The sequence below is a fragment of the Chiloscyllium plagiosum genome, unplaced genomic scaffold (genome assembly GCF_037043375.1).
Source record: "Chiloscyllium plagiosum isolate Xiang-an unplaced genomic scaffold, Cpla_swu_hap1 HiC_scaffold_27, whole genome shotgun sequence".
Taxonomy (NCBI): Eukaryota; Metazoa; Chordata; class Chondrichthyes; order Orectolobiformes; family Hemiscylliidae; genus Chiloscyllium; species Chiloscyllium plagiosum.
In genome coordinates, this window is record NW_028270165.1 from 16,984,037 (window position 1) to 16,993,533 (window position 9,497).

Genomic DNA, 9,497 nt, shown 5'->3' on the forward strand with positions numbered 1-9,497 from the left:
GGCTCCTTCATCAGGTGGTTGTGAAAAAAAGGCCCTGACCTTGCGGTTGCCTGCCACTTTAACACATCACCCTGTTCCCTGGCCAACATCTCTGTCTCAGGCTTGCAGCAGTGTTCTAGCTCCAGATGAAAGAACAACACCTCATTTTCCACTTGGTGACCTTACAGCCCTCCGGTCTTCAATATCGAGTTCCATAACTTTAGGGCCTGAACTCCCCCATGTCCTTAACCCCTACCACACAAACGACTCCTTGTTATCACCTCGTCTGCTATGACACACTACGTATTGTTAGCCGCTAACAGTCTCCATTAACAGTTATTCGCCCTCCCACGCGGATCGTTATTCACTCCTACGTCCTTCCTATTGTTCTCTCTCTGAGCTGGCGGCAAACACAGCAATGTACATCGGAGACACTGAGCCAGCTGAAACTTGCTCAGTGTGAAGTATATTCCACATTGCTCCAAGAATTGCAAGCAGCAAAGCGTTTCCAGAACATCTGCTTGTCATTCTGTCCCCGGGGCGCTGATATTTGTCTCATCCCCAGGAACTGGACTATCTCCAGTGGTGGATAATTAAACCATTTCATTTCTACTTGCACGTTGTTCTGCGGGGTGGGACGGGGTGTAGGGTGGGGTGCGGGTAGAGTCCATTCGCTCTTCTGCTCTCTCTCTCTCTCTCTCTGAAACCCTTGGGGTGAGAGGTGTCAGTTACATTAATGCGGGGAACATGAACAACTTTGATTGTGAACTTTCTCCAAGGGTCTGTTATCGGAGAGATAGAAAGATGCTGTGCTGGCAGGACAGAAAGAAATGGACACCGAGGACTCTTCGCTCAGGTAAATTCACATTGTTGTGCAGCCTTCTTGGTGTTCAGAAATCGTCTTCACGCAGCAATCTTACGGAAAGTCTATTGCAAATTGGGCATTGCTTTCTTTGCTGCGACCGCGCAGCAGTTAACATCTGAGCCCCAAGTGTCCCAGATGAAGAGAATCCGAGTGAAACCTTCACTCACTGAGAGTCATCCCCACGGCCCTGAGCTGAGGGACTGCAGGCAGTCCAACACGGAAGGGACGGTTAAAAATGAACCAGTTTTGCCCCCTCAGCCTCTCTGTCCCAGAGATAGGCAGTGGGACGGCATAAACATGTAGCATCATTCTCGCCGAGACAGAAGCTGTTCAGCCCATCGAGTCCACGACGACTGTCTGTCACTTGTCTCTCTCTCTGAGGTTATTCACAATCGGTGGTATCCGTCCTAATAGTAGGGGACTATGTCTGAGTCGTGATGCGGTTTCTGACATGCTTGTCATTCTCGTCTGAACCAGGTTGGCGAATTCCTGCAAGGAATGGACAAAACCGCAAGGCATGTGTTTCAACTTTATCATCTCATTGGCATCGCAGAGATCTGGGTTTGCGATTCGGTTCAGAGAAAACCGACGAAGACCAGAATACCTCTGAGACCTCTAAAATCAGGCCACTTGATTTGACGAGTGCATCGAAATGCTAATACGCCATTTGGACATTCGGTAAGTTGATGCAAAGGCAGCTTGCAGAAGAGAACACCGATCCAAAGGAAAGCAGCTGGAGGTGACATTGAACAATAGCAGAGGATGGTTTTGATCCATCGACCTCGGGGCTATGGGCCCAGCACGCTCCCGCTGCGCCACTCTGCTGCCGCACGCGGCATCCCTTCCACAGAACACTTCAGGTTTTCGTCTGGCACGCGGCAGGCACGTTCGAGCCTGATGTCAAAGACCTCCACTGCTGTCGTGTAATATGCTGTTTCGCAGACGTATGGAGGCTGTGTAAATATAAACTTATTTCTAAATTCCCACATTCTGTTGGTCGAACTGTGATTTCACACTGAATCACAACATGTGTCACAGCGCAGACGGAGGCCATGCGGCCCACCTTCGCTCTGCTGGTTCTACACTTAAGTAAACGTGTGTCTCTATTCGTTTCATTCTCTCGCCTTCTCAGCCTAAATCTGCACATCTGAACGTGACCACCGAATTCCCTTTTGTGTCCATTGAATCTTCCTCTTTGTCAGTGTCAGACAGGGACTTACTAACCCTAACCACTCCCCGTACGAAAACGTTCTTCCTAATGTCACTTTTACTTCTTTTCCTCGTGACTTTAAAATTCTGCCGAATCGTTGGGGATCCTTTCAGGTGTGGGAGCATTTTCACAACATTATTTCCTGTTTCTAGGTCCCTCATGACTTGGAAAAGTTCGGTTCTCCGAGGAGAGCTGTTCCAATTTTCCAATCTCCCTTGATTGTTGACATTCCTCAAACACCGCACCACTCACGTCAACCTGTTGAACACTCCCTCCAACCATTTCACTTCCCTGTTTTCTGCCTCATTCGTACTCCAGACAGCCCAACCTCGTTTCACGAAGGCGTTTTTTGAGAAAATTAATCAGGCAGTTTTGCACAAGTCAAGTTAAAAAACGCGGGCTAGTCCGCGATTTGAACCCGGGACCTCTCGCAACTCGGTACAGTAAAGGACCCGAAACAAGAATCATACGCCGAGACCAACGAGCCAGAGGGCCGGGGCGCGACTAGCCCCCCACCCAGCTTGCGCGACCTGAGACTTGCTCAGTATGAAATACATTTGAGATTGCTCTGAGAATTGCAAACGGCAAAGAGTTTCCCGAACAGCTGCTTCTCATTCACTCTCCCTGCTGCTGTTTGTCCCGTCCCCAGGAACTGGGCTCTCTCCACTGGCAGACAATTCAACCATTTTGCTTCGAAACTTTTCTCTGACACCCGAGTGGCCAGTGATAAGCATTGTCCTCCTCAACATAGGATACAGAGAACAGGAGAAGACCACGCAGACCTCCACGAGTGTATCAACTCGACTGTGCACATTGGGCCAGTATATCACTGGGAAATATTTATGTCCAAGCTTTTTTCGGAAGCAGATGAGAAGGCGAGGTGCAGAACAGAGCGCTGTTATACCGGATAGCTGCTAAAGACGACATTGAGTGAATAGGAGAGAATGCTTTCTCAGCTGCGTTATGGTCCCAACACGCACCCGTTGTGCCAGGGGTTCCACCTCGGTTCCACTCTTCCTTCACTCGCAACACCCCACACCCACCTCCCATTGTGCCAAGGCACTTTTCCCTGCAACCGCCGAATGTGTAACACCTGCCCATTTACCTGCTCCCTCCTGAATATCCAAGGGCTCAAACATACCTGCCAGGTGAAGCAGCACTTTTGCCACAACCTAGTCCACTGCATTCGCTGCTCACAGTGTCGTTTCCCCAATGTAGCATGAAGCATAAACTGGGTGAATGCTTCGCAGAACATCTCGGTTCTGCCCGCAGAAAAAAGGCCCTGACCTTGTGGTTGCCTGCCACTTTAACACATCACCCTGTTCCCTGGCCAACATCTCTGTCTCAGGCTTGCAGCAGTGTTCTAGCTCCAGAGGAAAGAACAACACCTCATTTTCCACTTGGAGACCTTAAAGACCTCCGGTCTTCAATATCGAGTTCCATAACTTTAGGGCCTGAACTCCCCCATGTCCTTGACCCCTATCACACAAACGACTCCTTGTTACCACCTCGTCTGCTATGACACACTACGTATTGTTAGCCGCTAACAGTCTCCATTAACAGTTATTCACCCTCCCACGCGGATCGTTATTCACTCCTACGTCCTTCCTATTGTTCTCTCTCTGAGCTGGCGGCAAACACAGCAATGTACATCGGAGACTCTGAGCCAGATGAAACTTGCTCAGTGTGAAGTACATTCCACATTGCTGCAAGAATTGCAAGCAGCAAAGCGTTTCCAGAACATCTGCTTGTCATTCTGTCCCCGGGGCAGAATGCCCACTTTGTCTCATCCCCAGGAACTGGAATACCTCCACTGGTGGATAATTAAACCATTTTATTTCTACTTGCACGTTGTTCTGGGGGTTGGGAGGGGGTGTAGGGCAGGGGGGGGGGGGGGGGCGGGTAGAGTCCATTCGCTCTTCTGCTCTCTCTCTCTCTCTCTCTTTGAAACTCTTGGGGTGAGAGGTCTCAGTTACGTTAATGCGGGGAACATGAACAACTTTGATTGTGAACTTTCTCCAAGGGTCTGTTATCGGAGAGATAGAAAGATGCTGTTTTGGCAGGACAGAAAGAAATGGACACCGAGGACTCCTCGCCCAGGCAACTTCACATTGTTGTGCAGCCTTCTTGGTGTTCAGAAATCGTCTTCACGCAGCAATCTTATGGAAAGTCTATTGCAAAGTGGGCATCGCTTTCTTTGCTGCGACCGCGCAGCAGTTAACATCTGAGCCCCAAGTGTCCCAGATGAAGAGAATCCGAGTGAAACCTTCACTCACTGAGAGTCATCCCCACGGCCCTGAGCTGAGGGACTGCAGGCAGTCCAACACGGAAGGGACGGTTAAAAATGAAGCAGTTTTGCTCCCTCAGCCTCTCTGTCCCAGAGACAGGCAGTGGGATGGAATAAACACGTAGCATCATTCTCGCGCAGACAGAAGCCGTTCAGCCCATCGAGTCCACGGCGACTGTCTGTCACTTGTTTCTCTCTCTCAGGTTATTCACAATCGGTGGTATCCGTCCTAATAGTAGGGGACTATGTCGGAGTCGTGATGCGGTTTCTGACATGCTTGTCATTCTCGTCTGAACCAGGGTGGCGAATTACTGCAAGGAATGGACGAAACCGCAAGGCATGTGTTTCAACTTTACCAGCTGGTTGGCATCGCAGAGAACTGGATTTGCGATTCGGTTCAGAGAAAACAGACGAAGGACAGAAAACCACTGAGACCTCTAAAATCATGCCACTTGAATTGAGTGGATTTGGCGAGTGCATCGATATGCGACATTTGGTAAGTCGATGCAAAGGCAGTTCACAGAAGAGAGCACCGATCTTAAGGTGATCTTACTCGAGAGTAAGATGGAACAATAGCAAAGGAAGATCCATCGACCTCTGGGTTATGGGCCCAGCACGCTCCCGCGGCGCCACTCTGCTGCCGCACGCGCCGGCCCTTCCACAGACCACTTCTGGTGTTCTGGCACGCGGCAGGCACGTTCGAGCCTGATGTCAAATACCTCCACTGCTGTCGTGTAATATGCTGTTTCGCAGACGTATGGAGGCTGTGTAAATATAAACTTATTTCCAAATTCCCACATTCTATTGGTCGAACTGTGATTTCACACTGAATCACAACATGTGTCACAGCGCAGACGGAGGCCATGCCGCCCACCTTCGCTCTGCTGGTTCGACACTTAAGTAAACGTGTGTCTCTTTTCGTTTCATTCTCTCGCCTTCTCAGCGTAAATCTGCACATCTGAACGTGACCACCGAATTCCCTTTTGTGTCCATTGAATCTTACTCTTTGTCAATGACAGACAGGGACTTACTGACCCTAACCACTCCCTGTACGAAAACGTTCTTCCTAATGTCACTTTTACTTCTTTTCATTGTGACTTTAAAATTCTGCCGAATTTTTGAGGTAGAGGTAAACAGCCAAAGATAATCACCGTCACTGCTTCCCTTCCATCGACTCAACTTTGTGAAACAGTATCTTTCACTGGCAAATAAAACACTTTTGTCCTCAGGTGCCTGCTTCATTTTGACCACGACTTCACGCCCCTCACTGTTCTAGTCTCATTTCCAAACACTTGGCTCATATCCTCAAAAGCAGCTCTGCGGGTTTCTGCTTGTTCTACCCTGACAGGCAGTGGGTTGCAGATTCCCGACCAGTCCCAATGTGATTGAAATATTTCAACCCCTCCACTGGTTTGCATCTTTAAAAAAGCCGTGGAGCAATCTCCCTTTCCTTTTGACGACAGTTCTCAACTGTAGTCGGCAGGGTTCACACCTGCGTGGGGAAACCGCAATGGATTTCATGTCTATCGCATTCACCACTCGGCCCACCAATACAGAACCATACTAACAGCTTCATTTCCCAGATCTCTCTGCTTGTGGAGCTGAGAAAGAGTGAATCATTGCAGAGTTTGTTTGAATCCAATCATTTCACAGGTTTCGAAAGGGTTAAATATCTGCAAATGGCGAGTCTGAAAGATGAAATGGACGTTCAGTTAAAAAGAAATACAGAAATGGCAGGAGCAACTTAGCAGGTCAGGTAGCATCTGTAGAAAGAGAATCAGAGACAACATTTCAGAACTTTTTTTTTCCTCATCCAGGTGCAGCCAAACCTACTGAGTTGCTCCAGCAGTTTCGCTTTCTGTCTCGGACTGTCAGCATCCGCAGTCCTTTACGTTAGAAATTCAATCAATTCAGAAACCCCTTTGTGCTTCCTCAGTGGAAAAGATTTCCGTTTGGGAAACATTTTCCTGACACCATTAAAAATGCGCAACTTTGCGGCCAAGAAAGCGGCAGGAGCGTGAACAACAAACACGCCGGCCCTGCGTAGTCTCGAACCATGAACCGTCAGTCTACAAGCCGAATACACTGACCAATTGCGCCACAGAGACAGGCCCGAGCATCACTCGCACAGTCTCGTTGAGGAAGCTACTATTCAATTCATAATTCAACCTGCCCCTCCCAGAATTACCATCGTCTTCTGTCAGTTCAAACACAGCGAATACTGCAGAAAGCCAACGGGTCGAGCTGCATCTGTGGAAAGGTAAAGAGAGCCGACGTTTTGAGTGTGCTACGGTTTTTGTTCAGAACTCAGAGTTTTGCCTCTTCCCGAAGTTGGTCCAGGTCTGTGTCTCAATTGGCAAACACATGGCAAGTGCAGTGCCGCAATGTGAAGTTATCGCCTTGCCTGTTTAAAAAAAAGCAGTGCATTGTTTAAATGGTGATATATTGGAATGTGGAGAAAGTGAGGACTAGAGGTGAAAGTCGAAAAATGTGGCACTGGATAAGCAGAACAGGTCAGGTAGCATCTGAGGAGCAGGACAATGAACGTTTCGGACACAAGCCCTTCATCAGGAATGATGTATGGATGTACAAATGGGTCTCAGAGTCCCTCCACACCAGTCAATGCCAGTTGTCGGGCAGATGCAGCAGGCAATGAGCGAGGCAAGTGGTATATTACGAAGAGGAATTCAATTCAGAAGTGGGGTCATTGAACATATTCAAGGCTAAATTCATCTGAGTTTTGAACAACAAAGAAGTGGATGGTTATGGGGTGGAGGTAAGAAAATGGTTTTAAGACCAGTACAGGTCGGTCACAGAGTATGACAGCACCGAACGGACCCTTCATCCAACTAGTCCATGCTGAGTATGTTCTCAAACTAAACTCGCCCCACCTACCAGTGTTTGGCCCATAAACCTTCGAACCTTTCATATTCATGTACTTATCCAAATGTCTTTTAAACGTTGTAACTGTACGTGTATAAAATCATGAGGGGTATGGATAGGATAAATAGACAAAGTCTTTTCCCAGGGGTGGGGGAGTCCAGAACAAGAGGGCATGGGTTTAGCATTAGAGGGGAAAGATACAAAAGAGATCTAAGGGGCAACGTTTTCACGCAGAGGATTGTACGTTTATTGAATGAACTGCCAGAGGAAGTGGTGAAGTCTAGTACGATTGCAAAATTTAAAATGCATTTGGTTAGGTATATAAATAGGAAGGGTTTGGAGGGATATGGGGCCGTGTGCTGTCAGGTGGGTCGGGATTGGGTTGGGATAGTTGGTCGGCATGGACAAGTTGGACCAAACAGTCTGTTTCTGTGCTGTACATCTCTGTGACTCTATGACTTCTTCTGGACATTCATTCTGCACTCAGACCAGTCTCTTAAAAACGATCCTTGTTCTGTCTTTATAAAATCTTTCTCTACTCACCTCAAAATATTTGCTCCCTGATCCTGAAACCCCCAGCTGAGGGAAAGGACACCTGCTGTTCACCTCATCCGTATCCCTCATGATTTTATAATCCTCTATACGCAGTGCGTAGTGGCTCATTGAAATAATGTCCTGATGCAGCTTCGTTTGTGGGTGTTAGGATGATTGCTTCTGTGGTTAAGCACTTGGTTTGCGTGTGTTGTTTTTCTGTAGACGCTAGTTTGAAGTTCACTGTTGACTGTTCGCTCTACTGTGACATCTAAGAATGGCACTTTGTTGTTGTTCTCCTCCTCTTCAAACCAGGAGCCCCCCTCAGGCCTTAGTCTCACTACTTGGAACACCAATATACAGACTCATCAAAGGCCTCCACTGAAGACTAAAACACCAAGTCGAAGATTCACGCCACTCCATTTATTCCATCCAAGAATTCCTGAACACCAAAGAACTAAGTTAGAAGAGGATGGAATAATGATGTCCTTTGACATAACAGCCCTGTTCACATCCATTAACATCAACGTGGCCAAAGAAAACTGGAGACACTACTCGAAGAACCAAAGACATAAACACAGCACCAACTTCATCAGCAAAGATAGCACTGTCAACCTCGTGTAACTGTGCCTTAACCACCCACTTCATATTCAGTAACAAGCCTCAAACAAATCAACGAAACACCCATGAAACCACCAGTATCAGGATTCCCAGCAGAAGCAATAATGCAGAGTCTCAAACCAACAGCCCTTCAAACGATCCAACTCAAACTTTGTTGTCTGCCACAGTGATGACACTTTTGTCATCAAAAAATGAAGTAAATTAGAGGAAACCTACAACGCCATCAAAAAAATCCTTACTGGCATAAAATTCACAAAAGAGGAGAACAACAACAAAGTGCCATTTCGAGATGTCACAGTAGAGCGAACAGTCAATGGTAAATTCAAAACAGCGTCTACAGGAAAACAACACACACGAACCAAGTACTTAGCTACAGAAGCAATGATCCCTACACACACAAACAAGCCTGAATCAGGACACTATTTCAACGAGGCAATACACACTGCAGTAGCCAGTAACGACGAAGACTTATAAGTAACTGTACAGCGCATTGAAGGAGAATGGGTAGGCAAAACATCCACTGAAAAACACTTCCCTGACCGGGAATCAAACCCGGGCCGCAGCGGTGAAAGCGCCGAATCCTAACCACTAGACCACCAGGGAGACAGCAGCGCTCTCTCACAGCCCTATTGTAAATTGCTTCCCTGTCCAGAAATCGAACCTGGGCCACGATCGTGAGAAGGCTTCCACCAATGTCATTGCTTGTATCCATTGCTCCCGATGCGGTCTCCTCTACATTGGGGAGACTGGAGACTCCTCGCAGAGTCAAGTCACAGCGCTTGAGGGAACATCTCCAGGACACCCGCAGCAATCAACCCCATCACACTCTGGCCCAACATTTCAACCCCCCTTCCACTCTGCCGACAACATGCAGGTCCTGGGCCTCCTCCATCGCCGCTCACTCCCCACCCGATGCCTGAAGGAAGAACGCCCCACCTTTCGCCTCGGATAAATTCAACCCCAGGACATCAATGTGGACTTCACCAGTCTCCTCATTTCCCCTCCCCCCACCTTACCTCAGTTCCAACCTTCCAGCTCAGCGCTGTCCTCATGACCTGTCCTACCTGCCAATCTCCCTTCTCAACTGTTCGCTCCACCCTCCTCTCTGACCTGTCACCTCC

General features: G+C 48.1%; 1 non-coding gene across 1 annotated transcript; it reads right to left on the reverse strand.

Moving 5' to 3' along the window:
• Nucleotides 1-8,907: 8,907 nt before the first annotated feature.
• On the reverse strand, nt 8,908-8,979 carry trnae-uuc (transfer RNA glutamic acid (anticodon UUC)). Its single transcript has one exon. It is a non-coding gene; the product is annotated as a tRNA-Glu (tRNA).
• Between the last annotated feature and the right edge of the window lie 518 nt (nt 8,980-9,497).